The sequence below is a fragment of the Mustela nivalis genome (genome assembly GCF_964662115.1).
Source record: "Mustela nivalis genome assembly, chromosome: 3".
NCBI lineage: Eukaryota > Metazoa > Chordata > Mammalia > Carnivora > Mustelidae > Mustela > Mustela nivalis.
This window is the reverse complement of record NC_139022.1, coordinates 88,677,269-88,694,244: the sequence shown is the minus strand read 5'-3', so window position 1 is coordinate 88,694,244 and position 16,976 is coordinate 88,677,269. Positions and strand designations below refer to the sequence as shown.

Genomic DNA, 16,976 nt, shown 5'->3' with positions numbered 1-16,976 from the left:
TTAGCCTATTTGGAGGCCTAAAATAGATCATTTTTAAAGTACTTATAGCAGTGGTCCCCTGAGTCAAATTCTACTTCATTTCTTTCTAATATCTTCTTTAAAAGCCACTGTAAATTTTCATATGTGGGGTAAACAACATATTAGTTACATGTGGAAGGCCATGAAATGAACAGAGTGTTCTATAGAATAAAAAAAGAAGTCCTCAGATTTAGGTGAGTAAAATTTGTCAAAATTGCTTGTGAAAGTATGTGGGCCTGAAAACATTCTTAAATATCTTTTCAAGTGTGATTCGTACTATATACATCTCCTAATCTCAGTGGTATCATGAAAGAAATGTCAGCAAATGTGTGATGATAGTTGTTGAGTTTTATGACTCCTGAAATTCAATTTAATTGAAAAGCTCTCCTTTGTGATTCTGTTATTACAGCTGTATGGTATACATTTAAATAATACTGCTTTAACTATCTTATTATTTATTTGAGAGAGAGAGAGAGCATGCCCACAGAGAGAGAGTGAGAGCGAGAAACAGACTCTCTGCTTAACAAGGAGCCTGATGTGGGGCTCCATCCCAGGACTCTGGGATCATGACCTAAGCCAAAGGCAGATGCTTAACCGACTGACTGGGCCACCTCGGTGTCCCTAAATAATATTGCATTATAAAAGGTTTTCAGGGCACCTGGATGGCTCTGTCAGTTAGGTATCTCAGAGTCATGACCTCAGGGTCCTGGGATCGAGCGCTTTGTCGGGCTCCCTGCTCAGCAGGGTGTCTTCTTCTCCTTCTCCCTCTCCTTCTGTCCTTCCCACACAACTAGTTCTTTCTCTCTCAAATAAATAAGTAAAATCTTAAAAAAAATTTTTTTTTGGATTATACACATTTGTTGATAAAATAGATGTAACTACATATAAACAGTATTCTTTTTCTCTACTTCTGTTTTATATAGAAAAACATTTTAAAAAAGAAAAACTTAAAAATGAAAAACATTTCCATGTTTTCATTGCTTCACTCCCTTAATTTTTTCTTTATGTAACCAGAAAAGTAATTCCCAGAAATTCCCACTGATAGTATAAACTTCTATATTCAGAAATAGTAATTAAATATAGTAGATTACCTTTGGGCCACTATTGACAATATTTTAGCGCTTATACATCACATCAGCTCAGTAAGTTTAAGTCAGATTACATATGCAATCAATATATTTTTTTCTCTCTTTCATTCAAGACATGCATTTTCTGATTGTTAAGAGCTATGAATTTTTTAAAGATTAGGTTTATAATGTGACAAAAATATATTTTCAGTTTTTAAAAAAGATTTATTTATATTTAGAGAGAGAGAGAAAGAGCACATATATGGGGAGGTGGTGCAGAGGGAGAGGGAGAGTATAAATCTCAAACAGACTCCAAGCTGAGCACGGAGCCTGAGCACGGGCTCTGTCTCAAAACCCTGAGATCATGACCTGAACCAAAACCAAGAGTCAGATGCTCAACCAACTGAGTCACCCATATGCCCCCATTTTTAGTTTTTAATAGATGAAACAAATAGTTGTTATGTTTAAGTGCTTAATTCCTCAATTCTACTGTCTTACTGGCTTTCATAACAATTTCCAGTACTACACCTGGCTTCCTGCTCTGTGAAATAAGAGTAACTCCTTCCACTTCCTCTTTTCTTTTCCCCTCCCTGCCCTTTTGAGACCGATCCTTAGTTTCTTCTCCTCTGCTGCAAAGGGAAAGGAATCTCTCTACCCAAAGTGATTCCACCCTCTTTCCCATCTTTAGTTTTCTCTCTTTACTGGTTCCTTTCCTTCAGCTTACAAATAGACTTAAACCTCTCCCAGCATTCAAGAGTGAAAACAAACAAAACTTTTCCATTTTATTTCCTGTTCCCACCTTATTACTTCCTATTTATTTCTAAATATCCAACAGTTAGATTCTCCCTCATCATTCCACTGAAACTACTCTCACTAAGGCCTTCTAATTGGCAAATCTAATGGCTGCTTTGCAATTTTTGTTTTTCTTGGTGTCTCTGCTGTGGAATATTGGGCATATTTTTATCTCTTGTCTCTTGAAACCCATTTTGTTGCAGAACTTTGCTACTTAAATTGTGATCTATAGACTAGTAACATTAGTATCACTTGGGAAATATTTAGAAATACTGAGTTTCAGGCCCTGTCCCTTACTTGAGGAATCAATCTGCATTTTACAAGAATCCCAGCTGATCTGTATGCATACTAACTTTTGAGAAACACTCTTCTAGAATACCAATTTTTAATTCCCCTGTTACTGGACTAGTTCAAGTTTGTATATCATCTTACCTCCAAGGTCAGCAACTTGGTAGTATCATTTCTGACTCCTTAGGGTGTACATATTACACCTTTCTTTTCTTTTTTTTTTTTTTTAAAGAAGATTTTATTTTATTTTATTTTTAAGATTTTATTTATTTATTTGACACAGAGAGACAGACACAGTGAGAGAGGGAATCCAAGCAGGGGGAGAGGGAGATGGAGAAGCAGTCTTCCTGAGGAGCAGGGAGCCAGATGCGGGACTCGATTCCAGGACCCTGGGATCATGACCTGAGCCAAAGGCAGACATTTAACACCTGAGTCACCCAGGCGCCCCCATACTACACCTTTTTTTACATGTCTGTGATAGTATGATGTTAGCTTATACCTTTATTTCCTTCCTTATGTACCCTTATTCTGTACTTTTCTTGAAGTTAACTTCTCAAAGGCAGAAAATTGTACCATTTGTTTGTGTTTTTCCACGGTCAAACATCATAGGTACCCAAATATTTGTATAAGTGAATGAACAACATCAAAATGATTGAATTTTTCTTTAACAAATCACTTTCACCTCTAGATCTTGTAAGTAACTTGCTTGTATTTATCATATGGGATTTACTGGTTTACCTATCTATCCCTTGCCTAGATTAAATTTCTCCAGAGATTATATCCTTTTTTATCTTTTCTTTTAAAAAAGTTTTTATTTATTTGAGAGAGAGAACGAGCAGGTGAGGGTGAGAGCAACAGGGAGAAGCAGACTCCCCACTGAGCAGCGAGCCTGACGTGGGGCTCAATCCCAGGACCTTGGGATCATGGCCTGAGCTGAAGGCAGACGCTTAACTGACTAAGCCACCCAGGTGCCCTGTGGCCTTTTTATCTTTACATCCTCTGAGTCTAGTATAGTAAGTAGATGGTCCTTAAAGTTTGTATGAGTAAATTAATAAATGAATAAATATATCTGTGATGGGGACATTAGAGGAATAGTTTTTCATTCCCAACTTTCTGTTAGATTCCCTGGGGGAATATTCAAAGAAATACTGATAGCTAGGCCCCATCTTCACAGATTCTGAATCATTTGGTCTGAAGGAAAACCTGGACACATCCTCCTCTTTAACTTTTTAGCTTTTAATTAAAGTATATTATACATACAGAATATATTTGTCTTAGCTCTATTTCACAGTGCACATATAATAATTATATAGCTTGCTAAATTTTTACAAACCATATATACTCATACCCATCATCCAGATCAAGAAACAGAAAATTCTATCACCCAGAAATCTCCCTCTTGCCCCATCTCCCTCCCCTCACCCTCTAAGAGTAACTGCTTTTCTAACTTGTAAGAACAGATACTAGTTTAGGGCAACAATACTTTTTAAAATCTCCCCAGATATACTAATGTGCCTCCAGAGTTAAGAACTCTATTCCCCTTTAACCAGAATTAGAGCAGAGATCAATGAGTTAGAAACTAGAGATACAGTAAACACATTAACAAAACTAGAAGCTGGTTCTTTGAAAGAATCAATAAGATTGATAAAACACTGGCCAAACTAATTGAAAAGAAAAGAGAGAGGACCGAAATTAATAAAATTATGAATGAAAGGGGAGAGATCATGAGTAACACCAAGGAAATAGAAACAATATCAGAAATGACTATCAACAGTTATATGCCAGTAAGTTAAGCAACCTAGATGAAATGGATGCATTCCTAGAAACCTATAAACTTCCAAGACTGAAACAGGAAGAAACTGACAATCTGAATAGACCAATATCTAGTAACAAGATTGAAGCAGTGATCAAAAACCTCCCAAAAATCAAGAGCCCAGGACCTGATGGATTTCCTGGGGAATTCTACCAAACATTCAAAGAAGAGATAATACCTATACTCCTGAAGCTATTTCAAAAAAATAGAAACAGAAGGAAAACTTCCAGACTCTTTCTATGAAGTCAGCATTACCCTGATCCCCAAACCAGGCAAAGACCCCATCAAAAAGAATTTCAGACCAATATCCCTGATGAATGTGGATGCCGAGATTCTCAGTAAGATACTAGCTGATAGGATCCAACAGTACCTTAAAAAGATTATCCACTATGGGATGCATCCCTGGGATGCAAGGGTGGTTCAAAATTCACAAATCAATCAATGTGATAGAACAAATCAGTAAGCAAAGACAGAAGAACCACATGGTCCTCTCGATTGATTCAGAAAAAGCATTTGACAAAATATAGCATCTGTTCCTGATTAAACTCTTCAGATTATAGGGATAGAGGGAACATTCCTCAACTTCATAAAATCTATCTATGAAAAACCCACAGGGAATATCATTCTCAATGGGGAAAAGCTGACAGCCTTCCCTTTGAGATCAGGAACACCACAAAGATGAACACTCTCACCACTGTTATTCAACATAGTACTAGAAGTCCTAGCAACAGCAATCAGAAAATAAAAAGAAATAAAAGGTATTCTAACTGGCAAAGAAGAAGTCAAACTCTCTCTCTTTGCAGATGACATGATACTTTATATGGAAAACCCAAAAGACTTTACCCCCCCCCCCAAAAAAAAGACTTTACTCCCAAACTACTAGAACTCATATAGCAGTTCAGTAATGTGGCAGGATACAAAATCAATGCACAGAAATCAGTTGCTTTCTTATACACTAACAATGAAAACACAGAAAGGGAAATTAGAGAATCAGTTCCATTTACTATAGCACCAAGAACCGTAAGATACCTGGGAATAAACTCAATCAAAGAGGTAAAGGATTTGTACTCAAGGAACTACAGAACACTCATGAAAGAAATTGAAGAAGACACAAAAAGATGGAAAAGCATTCCATGCTCATGAATTGGAAGAGTAAACATTGTTAAAATGTCTATACTGCCTAGAGCAAACTATACTTTCAATGCCATCCCAATCAAAATTCCACTGGCCTTTTTCAAAGTGCTGGAACAAACAATACTAAAATTTGTATGGAACCAGAAAAGACCCCGAATTGCTAAGGAAATGTTGAAAAAGAAAAACAAAACTGGGGGCATTATGTTGCCTGATTTCAAGCTATACTACAAAGCTGTGATCACCAAGAAAACATGGTATTGACACAAAAACAGAAACATAGACCAGTGAAACAGAATAGAGAGTCCACTCTGTGGTCAAATAATCTTTGACAAAGCAGGAAAAAATATACAGTGGAATAAAAGACAGTCTCTTCAATAAATGGTGCTGGGGAAATTGGACGGCTATGTATAGAAGAATGAAACTTGATCATTCTCTTACACCATACACAAAGATAAACTTGAAATAGGTAAAAGACCTCAAAGTAAGGCAGGAATCTGTCATAATCCTAGAGGAGAACATAGGCAGTAACCTCTTCGACATTGACCACAGCAACTTCTTTCAAGATATGTCTCCAAAGGCAAAGGAAACAAAAGCGAAAATGAACTTTTGGGACTTGCTCAAGATCAGAAGCTTGAAAACAAAACAAAACAAAGTCAACAAAACAAAGAGGCAACCCATGGAATGGGAGTACATAGTCACAAATGACACTATAGACAAAGGGCTGATATCCAAGATCTATAAAGAACTCCTTAGACTCAACACCCAAAAAACCAGATAATCACATAAAAAATGGGCAGAAGACATGAACAGACATTTCTCCAAAGAAGAACGTACTAACAGACACATGAAAAAATGTTCATCATCATTAGCCATCAGAGAGATTCAAATCAAAACCATATTGAGATACCACCTTACACCAGTTAGATTGGCCAAAATTAACAAGACAGTAAACAGCATGTGTTGGAGAGGATGTGGAGAAAGAGGAACCCTCTTACACTGTTGGTAGGAATGCAAGTTGGGTACAGCCACTTTGGAAAACAGTGTGGAGATTCCTTAAGAAATTAAAAATAGAGCTACCCTATGACCTTGCAATTGCACTAGTAGGTATTTACCCCAAAGATACAAATGTAGTGAAAAGAAGGGCCATATGTACCCCAGTGTTCATAGCAGCAATGGCCATAATCGCCAAATTCTGGAAAGAGTCAAGATGCCCTTGGACAGACAAATGGATAAGGAAGATATGGTTCATATATACAATGGAATATTACGCCTCCATCAGAAAGGATGAATACCCAACTTTTGTATCAACATGGGCGGGACTGGAGGTCATTATGCTGAGTGAAATAAGTTAAGCAGAGAGAGTCAATTATCATACAGTTTCATTTACTTGTGGAGCATAAGGAATAACATGGAGGGCATTAGGAGAAGGAAAGGAAAAGTGAATGGGGTGGGGGGAGGCGAACCATGAGAGACTATGGTCTCTGAGAAACAGACTGAGGGTTTTAGAGGGGAGGGCGGTGGGGGTTTGAGCCTGGTGGTAGGTATTAATGGAGGACACGTATTGCATGGAGCACTGGGTATGGTGCATAAACAATGAATCTTGAAACACTGAAAAAATAAAATTAAATTTAAAAAAAAAGACTCTACTCCCCACCACACACATACTCCCTTGATTATTTCTGAGGCACAGAATAATGTAAAGGTGGGTTTTTAAAAATCATGCTGTCACTTCAGATAATTTTTGCAGTCTAACAGTGATATAGGACACTTACGTCAACTAAATTTAGTTTTAATCTTTGAAAAACATAAAATGGTCAGCATAGTGGGACTCAAATAATTTTATAAGAACTAAACTATGACACTTGAGTATTTCTGATGTTTTTAAAAGATATGTGCTGCTAAAGACTCAGATCAATGTCTTTCGACTTTTCTGTACATTTAGATCACCGGAGAACATGCTCCACCCCAGACTAAGTCAATCAGAATTTGTGGAATGGGATCATACGTTTAAGAAAGCACCCCAGGTTATTCTAATGTGCACTCAAAGTTAATTGTAAGTTTGGGATTATTTGGAGCTTATCTTTTGGAAAATCCTATTTTAAAATTGATTATAAAGAATTATTTTTGCCTGTAGGTGGAGCTCAACTGCTGTGAGTTCATTCTGTAAACCAAATTGAGTTATCTGCTCAATGTTTTTTAACATCTGTGTATTGATTTATAATAAACGACCAAAGAGTAAAATCAGATGTAACAAGCAGACCAAATAGTTAGAAGTCAATGGTTTGTTGTGATGATTATAATCATTACGGAAATTCAGTTTTTGTGTGATTTCTATCAAATGTAATTATGGTGTGATTTCTAAATTATTTTCATCAAATTGAAATATAAATAAAAAAATTACTAACATACCCTCAAATTATAATCATCAAACGTTTGATAAAAATGTTTCAAGGTTAACTGGAATGGTATTAGTTTTGGTGTTTGAACAGGTTCCAGTTTCATCAGCTATGTTCTGTTTATCCATCATATTTGCTGATCTTCTTCATAAAATGACTCTCTTATTTGGTAAAATTAAGTGGAATTTGTGTTTTAGTTACGATCTGTTGGTTAGATATGAAATATCATTATTATGATAGCACCAGGAATTTAGATATGGATATTGAAGTTAAAATTGAGATTAAAGATCTGATGAATTGGGGCGCCTGGGTGGTTCAGTCGTTAAGTGCCTGCCTTCAGCTCAGGTCATGATCCTGGGGTCCTGGGATTGAGCCCCGCATTGGGCTCTCTGCTCAGCAGGAAGCCCACTTCTTCCTCTCCCACTCCCCCTGCTTGTGTTCCCTCTCTCTCTGTCTCTCTCTCTCTTGCTGTGTCAAATAAATAAATAAAATCTTTTTTAAAAATCTGATGAATTGGATTGAATTTAAAATTATGAAGCAAGGGAAAATGTAGTCATAAATAACTCCTGAGTATACTCCGGGAGCCCTGGGTGAACACCCAAATTAGATGTTACCAATTGTTGTCTCTCAAGGGTCTCTTTGTCAGGTTTGGCATGTTACTAGAATTTCTTACTTCCCAGGATTTCTGTCCTTGAAAACATTTGTAACCTTTCTTTCAGCCTTGGGAAATCTTTTAGTCTTAATATGATCAGACATAGGAAGTATAGATTCAAAAAGATAATACAATATTTACATTTCAGAAATTTAGAAGATAGTGGGACACCTTGGTGGTTCATTTGGCTAAGGGTCTGCCTTTGGCTCAGGGTCCTGGGATTGAGTCCTGCATCAGGGTTCTTACTCAAAGAGAAGCCTGTTTCTCCCTCTGCCTGCTGCTCCCCGTTTGTGTGCTCTCTCTCTGACACAAAAATTAATAAAAAATCTTCTAAAAAATTTAAAAGATAGTGTGCATTTTTAAACTATAGTACAAATTTTAAAAGATAATATAGTAAAAAAGATTGAAATCCACAGATATTTTAACAATGCTGTATGAACCATTAGAATCATCATCTGCAGAAGTGCCCCTCTTCCTCTCATTAGAACATTTACAAGCAACGAGTGCATTATCCATTGAGAGCATTTTGTCTTCCTATTACTTTCCTTTCCAAGACATACGGAAGCAGATGGTAGGAAAGAGGAAGAGAAAGACATGTGAGGCCCTTATAGTGGGTAACTGGACTCCGAATAAAGAAAATTTGCAGTTATTATTTCTTTGGTATGGAGTAGTAGTTGTCCAAATATTGTATTTTCAGGAAATATTTGGGTTTATTAGTAGGTACTAAGCTTTGGAGCCATCCTAATTTTAATGAAGTTTTGCATGGTAACTTACACTAGAGATTGATTTTATTTTTTTGTATGTTCTTTCCTAAGCAGTCAGCCTATTCTCAACATACACTGCCAGACACTGCAATAACTGCTAAGTGCCAGACAGTGCTAAACTCAGGAACACAGAAATAAAGGAGAAATTATTTCTTTCTGCAAACATTCATAATATAATATAAAAATGAGGTTATAAACAATTAATTACAATTAATTACTAATTCATCATGTCAAATATTCTAAGAGACATGCATGCATGCAAATTATTAAGGATGTTAAGTAGGCTATATGTATTTCTGGAAAAGATGAAAGTACCAAGTCAAAAAGAGTTGAATGTAAAATTACCATTTTTGTAGATCAAGAACAGCTAGCAATTTCATAAGTTATACCCTAATGCTAATAAGATAAACCATTTGGAGGCACTATTGGAAAGAAATAACATTTTAGCATGAAGTCTAGTCCTTTAGTGTTGTATAATCCTCCAGTGTAGACTAGATGGTTTATTTTACTGCCTTTATCTATTTCATTTAAAATTTTGGAATAGTAACAATTATAAATCATACCATCATTTGGCATTTCTGGCAAGCTTCCATTTTTCTTATGTTTGGGTCTTTATAGCAAGGATTTTTGGATATTCTGAACAAAACTGTTTCTTGGGCTATTCAAAATAAAAAAACACTTTTAAAATTCCCAGTTGTGGGGCCCCTGGGTGACTCAGTTGTTAAGTGTCTGCCTTCAGCTCAGTTCATGATACCAGGGTCCTGGGATCAAGTCCTGTGTCAGGCTCCCTGCTTGGCGGGGATTCTGCTTCTGCCTTTTCCTCCCCGTGCTGTTCTGCCTGCTTGTGCTCTCTCTCTCTCTGTCAAATAAATAAATAAATCTTTAAAAAATAAATAAATAAATAAATAAAATGCCCAGTTGGTTCATTGAGAACCTTAATCCACATCCAAGGACTCACCTTCAAAGTAAAAGAAAAAAAAAAATCCTTGAACTTCAGAAATACAACCACCCTACTGTTTTTACAATTAGATTTCAGATGGCAGACAGGAAGCAGTGAAATGCACACGTGAGGAAAATTCTCTTGTCAAAATGGGGAAGAGGTGTTTGCATTTCTTTAGAATGTATTGACTTCTATTACTCTTGAGAATTATGTTCCATTGATCTGGTAGTATAAGTTGTTTTGGAGAATGCAATGTACATTTGAAATGCAGTATTGAGATTATGTGCAAAAAACATTAAGTTATTCAAGCATCTGAGGAAGTGTTCTCTACCCTGGAAATCTAGTTGTATTGAGTTTTGAAATTCATTGTTTTCCTGCTTTCCTTGTGTATGCTTTGTGAATTCACCTATAAATTAAATTGGCAAGTATGCCAGTTGGTGACTGGGTGGCTCATTCAGTTAAGCATCTGACTCTTGATTTGGGCTGAGGTCATGATCTCAGGTCCTGAGGTTGAGCCCTGCGTTGAGCTCCATGCTATTCCAAGATCCTTTTCCTCTTCCTCTCCTTACCCCTCTACTCTTCCCCCACTTGCACACGTGCTCTCTCTCTCTCTCTCAAATAAATAAATAAATAAATAAAATCTTTAAAAAAGTAAATTGGCAGGTATAATTTGGATAAAATACAGAACAAAGAGGCCTCTCAAGATGCAAAGATCTTTGTTTAACACAAAGTTAAAAGCACTTGAAGTTACACATGGGCCTAAGAGGTATTTATAATTAGTGATTCTATTTTTTCTTTCTCTAGTTTTCTCTCTGGATCCTTTCCCCCCCTAATTGTTCAGGGATTTTACCACCTTTCAGGTATGGTTTCGCTGATGCACAATAAGTTCTTCCTTTGTACTAGGCACTGTGCTAGGTTATAGGATGCTCAGATTACTGTGTCTGAGTTTCTTTACAAGTTGCTTAGTGTCTAGTAAAAGAGACAGTTGTATGAACAGATAAGGACTGTGAGGTATTCCTAGATGCTGTAGCCAGACAGCTATTGTTATTCCTTGTTCTACAGTGTGACCACTTTGCCAACTCAATTTATTTCTTTAATTTAACCTCCATAACAAAGCTAAAAGGTATAGTCTATATTATGATTCTCATTTTTAAAGTGAAGAAAACTAGACTTATGTGCATAGAAAATGGCAAGTCTGGTACTTGAACCTGCAGTTGTCTGACCCCTCTCTACAGCTGTTGGTTGGTCAGGGCCAGCTCACAGTATCTAGCTGATGTGTAACTCTCACATGGGATGTTTCTAGCAAAGGTATGACATCATGTTAGAAATACTATTCTGTATGAGTGTAGAGAATGGATTGGAGGAAGGAGACCAAAACAGAAAGATTATTACATTCATCGAAGGGAGAGATAATAAGGGTCTAATTCCCTAAAGCAGTGTCTATGGGAATGGATTTAGAGATAATAGAGATAACAGATTTGGATATAGGAGACCGGAAGACGCCTAGGTTTCTGGCTTAGATAACTTGGCTGAATGGTGGTGATAAGCATTGGGATAGGAGTTCTAGGTGTTTCTAGTGCTCCCTTCCTGTTCATCCTTTTAGTCCTTCCTGATACTCTTCAATGCCCTGCATATAAACATACTGAATTGCTTCCTTTATTAGTCAGCTTAATTTAGGTTATGCTATGGTAACAAACAACCCCCATATCTTAGTGGGTTAAAACTAGTGTTTGTTCTCTAGTTCTGGCTACATCCTGGTAAGATCTGTGGATAAACTCCCCAACACTTACATTCATGGGCCCAGAATGAAGGAGAAGCCTCTTGCTGAGAGGCACAGCAGAAGCAAAAGAGTGACGATGGAATCATATGCTAGCTCGTAAAGTTTCTGCTTAGAAGTGGCATCCATCACTTCAGCATTTCACTGGTGAAAGCAAGTGATGTGGCCAAGCCTGGTATGGTGAAGTATAAACCTTTCCCAAGGAGGAGCAGTGAATGCTTAGAAACAATATGTAATCTCCAGGCTTTGTGATTTAACCAGGAATTGCTGTAAATACCCGTGACTTTGTAATGAATTTAGTCAGCATCTTCCTGGTGGACAGGACAAAAAAAAGACATAATGAACATTACTTAATTGCCATTATCTGAATTTTAAAAAGAAGAATATCACTTTTGTAATTATCACATACTTTTTAAAAGCATAAAATTCTAAAGGAAATTCTATCTTATCTGTCTTTCCATATGGGGTAGAGAAGAACACAATGATCTTCCACGAGTTTCACAGAAAATGCAGAAACACTTCATATGCACGGAACATCAATCAAATCATAACTTTCTTATTAGGTACCTTAAGGATCCTTCGGTTGTAGTGAATAGAAACCTACTCAAAAAAACTCCCATTTTTCTAGAAAGGGATTTTACACATTAACTGAAGGGATTTTTGCATAAAGGAATAGAGGAGTTGCACAGAATCTAGATAAAAGAATTGCATCAACCCCGATATGAACGGAAGCCCTGACATGAACTTCTATTTTCTCTCCTTCTACAGCCTCAACTCTCATTTTCTTTGTTCATTTGTTCTGTTACTTTCTACAGTCTTGTATTTTCTCTGTAGGGTTCTAGTCTAGTATCTCTTGCAGTTCAGTCCTTCAGAAGTAAATTAACTTAATTTCTGTGTCCCACAGCCTGACTCTCCAGAGAGAGAATCTTACTGGCTTGGCTTGGGTTAGCTATCCATATATGTTATTGAGAGGACGGTGGTAGTGGAGGGGCTCTGGAAAGCCATGAGATGTGGAGGTGTGACAGAGGTGTCTTGTCCTTTCACTATCCACTTCCCTTCTTATTTAGTAATGAGAACCCAGATATCTAGCTGGACTCAGGACTGCCTCATTAAAAGATATTCACGATACTCCTTTGTAGCAAGGCAAGGCCTTGTGACCAAATTCTGGTAATGAGAGGAAACAGAGCATATCACACTTTCAGGAAGTCATTTCTAAAGCAAAGAAAGAAGGGGCTAGCCTTGGTGGAATAGAGAGGCTGAAAGAGCCTGTGTCCTTGAAGACCTCATGGAGCCACAATTCTAGCTCAGATTGCCTATCTGGAGTTGTTCAATGTGGGATAAAAAAAACATTCAAGTTATTTAAGCACATTAGTTGGAGTTTCTATTAAGTGCAACAGAACCTAGACCTAACTGATACAGTAAGGCTGTTTCTTCCAGGGTTATGAGTAGGGTAAGTTCTCTGTGGTGGGCATGTGGACAGAGAGGAAATGAATAGCTGTTCCATTATTTTTAATAGCTTTCTTGGTTGGTTTTCAAGTTATTGCTGGAAGAGAATCGTATTAATTAATAATACCCAACATCTTCACTGCTCTTCTACTTTTGGCTGATCACCTTGTTCCTTATTTTATTATGAAAACAGAAATGGTGAGAAAAATTCCTCATTTTCCCACCAACAGTGTACCCCTCTGCATCTGAATTCATACGCTTCTGGCAAAGGCAAACCGTTACTCTGTGTTGTGGTCCACACACCATCCACTTTTTCACACACTTTGGCCAAGCTATTATCCACCTTACTCTTGTGGTTCACTTCAAATGCTGCATATTGTCTGTCCTTCATGTCTGTGGACATGCCAACCCCATTCTTTTTCAGGCCTTTTTCAGTTACCTTCAGGTAACTTTGGGTTACCTCAGCTTCAGAGTGTCTTCTCTAAAATAATCTTAGTAACCATTCCTTCTCTTCATGCAGTTTCTTCCTCAAACATTGTCTTTTCCGACCACATTATTTTAAATAATTCCCTCCATGCCTATCAGGGGTAGATATGCAAATAACCAAGACAAACTTTTAAAATTTGTTTGGCTTTTACAAAATGCATCTGCTAGGATCCACACCCTTCAAAAAATAAATACACCAAACAAACAAACAAAAAATTCATCAGTAGTGCTAGGATGTGATTGGCTCATAGTTTGTATAGCCAGATAATGAGTGATGAAAATACACGTTACTTTGCCTTTTCCTATATGTTGGGAACATTAGGTGAAATGAGGATAAATGAGGTTAAAAATTAAGTTAGGATCCAGATATCTGTCCTCAAAGCTAGGCTCAGATGTTTGCAGAAGACAAGGTCACTCTTTTCTAGGGAGACAAAGTGAGAGGGTCTCTTCTCCCAGCCAAAATCAGTTTTCTATAAGTTCTATAACGCTTTAAAGAACCTTTGCCATAATATTTCATCAATATTAATCTGAGTGGATTTTGTTCTATTTTGTTCACTTTATCAACTCTTTTCCTTTTATTTAAGCTTATCTTTTTAAAATCAGACACAATATAAACTATTTAGTAATGACCTACTTTGAAGAGGAATCTCACAGAATTCTTTACAATTCTTTCCTACCTTTTTGCCAACTTTGATCCATTAGTAGTATTTGATCTCTCTTCTCGCCTTAGTTTTTATTGTTAAGATACTGCTACACCATGTGTATTAGTTCATTCAGTATATTTGTGCATTCATGTTGATTTCAATGTGTTTACTATTTAAATGTACCTATTTGAGTGTTAAACCTTAAATAGGATTTCGATTATTATTTTTAGGTATGTCAGTGGCTTACTAGATTTTTAATCTAATTTTGTATTTGATTTATTATTATTCTATTCAAGTTTTTCTTTTATTTTAAAGATTCTTAAATACATTTTCCTGGTATTGCTAATTGCTAATTTTGTCATGTCAGGTAGTTTGCTTTTCTGTTTTAAAATTTATAGTGTTGATTTAGGTGCTTCTTTAAAGAATTATTTTGTTTAAACAGTCTCAAATTTGTTATATTATAATGGGTAGATTTCTGTTCTTACTGAAAAGTACTTTTCTTAGGGTCAAAGGCAGATATTAATTGGCATATAAGCTAATGAACAAAATCTTTTCTCTCTAATTTGTATTTTCAGTTTACACACATGTGCACGCACACAAGCACACAGTCAACAGACAGGAAGTTAGATTTGTCCTTTGCGGTATATTTGATTTTCTGGAGTCTGTGAAAAAGAATGTTTTCTTAACTATGAAAATTGTATAATGACTTCCTACCAATTTTTCTTCCTTTTAGATAAGCATTTACTTTTTTAGACTTATAAATCATTATAAATCAATAGAAAATTTCTGGATATGCTTATTTGTTCACAATATTAACGATAACTTGAAATAATTTAAAGACAGTCTTTGTTGAAGGGAATTAAGAAGAAAATCCCTTGGCTTGGCTTCAGAGAGTTTAGAAAGATACAGTGTAGGCCTCATACAAAGACTAGAGTGTTACAGTCCTTGTATTTTATGTCCTGCTGCTGTATGATAAGACTCCATTTTAGTTGTAGTGTATGTACTTGCTCAGTCACCTAGATCTATAGCCGACCTGTGGAAGGACATTTAGTGCGATAGAAGGTAAGAATGTCTAGTCCTGATGCTGCTGGAGAGTGGTCCAGAAATTGAAAGCCAAGATAATATTGCGAAGTTACTCACCAGCCTTAATTGTTTGGCTTGATGCTCAGTATTATATTCTCAGGTAGGATTTATCAGTAGTCCAGTGAAGTTTTAAAAATTATATTTTCTTCATTTTATTGTTTTAGCTTATGTTGTATAGTCTGGAAAGAATTTTGGAACAAAATGTGTTTACATTTAAGTAGATGTTTAAAGGTTTTGCTCATCATTTTTGTATTGAATGAATTACTGAGGAAAATATGAATATTGCTTAACCTTTTCCTGTATGTTGGGAACATAGGTAAATAAAGGTACATATTTAAAAGTCAAATCAGATCTAGATTATTTGTCCTTCCCAAGGCTAAGTTAGATGTTTGCCGAAGACAGGGTTACTCCATTCTAAAAAGACAAAGTGAAAGAGAGTCCTTTATTCTAACTAAACTACTCTTGCTTCTAAGCTGTGCCAGTGAGTAGCAACAGTTTTAAGGAACAATAAAGGGACTTAACACCTGTTACAGTAATCACAGCCTGTAGCAAAAATTAAACACTTAAGAGCCTAGCCTCCAGAGGAGGGTTACACCCTAAACATGGTGAGACTACAGCATTACCACTTTAGGTCTTTGGTGCTGTGGCCATAAGATGGAATGATATCTGCATTACCTTAATTCTTGGACTCTTAAGATAATAGAGAGCCTTTTATAGTTATAAATGCTTCTATTAACTCAAAATAATTTTCATAAAATACTGATGAAATACTGCTTATCCCCCCAAAATGCATAAAAGAATGTATGAGAAGATTATTTTCAGTTTGTTCTTGCTAAAAGTTTTTAAAGTAGCATTTGAAGAATGTTTATAAGTTCATATTGTATATATCTTTGAATTGTTCTTTTTTAAAACACTGTAGCTGCTGAATTTTAGATGAAGACCTGGCACCTAAACCAGGTTAAAATAAAATGCAAGCAATTACCTCCCCTCCCCCCCAGCTATAAATTTGACTTGGAAATAGATTCTGCAAAAGAGATTCACCTTATCTGGGCTCTTTAAAGTTGAAAACTCACTTTCAAGGCAGAGTAGTTACCTAGCCTTTGAATATTATTGCATTCTTTTCCTGCTTCACATTAGTCAGTTGTTTAAGTTTACTCTTTATTGTTGCAGCATTTCTGTTTCTAAGTCTTAGAACAGAAAGCAGTCCTTATTTGGAGCTATGATACCTTGAACTGAGTATACTTAAGTATATGCCATTTATAAAAATCTACAGCATTATATACCTATTAAATCATACAGAGGGAAAAAATAGATGGTTACTGGATAAAGAGAGAGAGAGAGAGAGATCAATAGAAGAGAATAAAGTGCCCAGAAATAGACCCACACCTACACAGATATAATCAACTGATTTTTGACAAAAGTACAAAGAAAGTTTGAGAAATGATAATCTTTTAACAAATAATGTTAGAGGGGCGCCTGGGTGGCTCAGTGGGTTAAAGCCTCTGCCTTCGGCTCAGATAATGATCCCAGGGTCCTGGGATCGAGCCCCACATCAGGCTCTCTGCTCAGCGGGGAGCCTGCTTCCTCCTCTCTCTCTGCCTGCCTCTCTGCCTACTTGTGATCTCTCTCTGTCAAATAAATAAAATTCTTTAAAAAAAAAAAAACAACTAATGTTA

General features: G+C 36.4%; 1 protein-coding gene and 1 long non-coding RNA gene across 2 annotated transcripts in view; both read left to right on the top strand.

The window, feature by feature from the left end:
- Nucleotides 1-16,976, top strand: part of CWC27 (CWC27 spliceosome associated cyclophilin) — a 201,168-nt gene that overhangs the window by 31,845 nt on the left and 152,347 nt on the right. The window lies entirely within an intron of this gene.
- LOC309860719 lies at nucleotides 10,540-15,646 on the top strand. The gene is made up of 2 exons (XR_014309554.1): nucleotides 10,540-10,724; nucleotides 11,606-15,646. It is a non-coding gene; the product is annotated as an uncharacterized lncRNA (long non-coding RNA).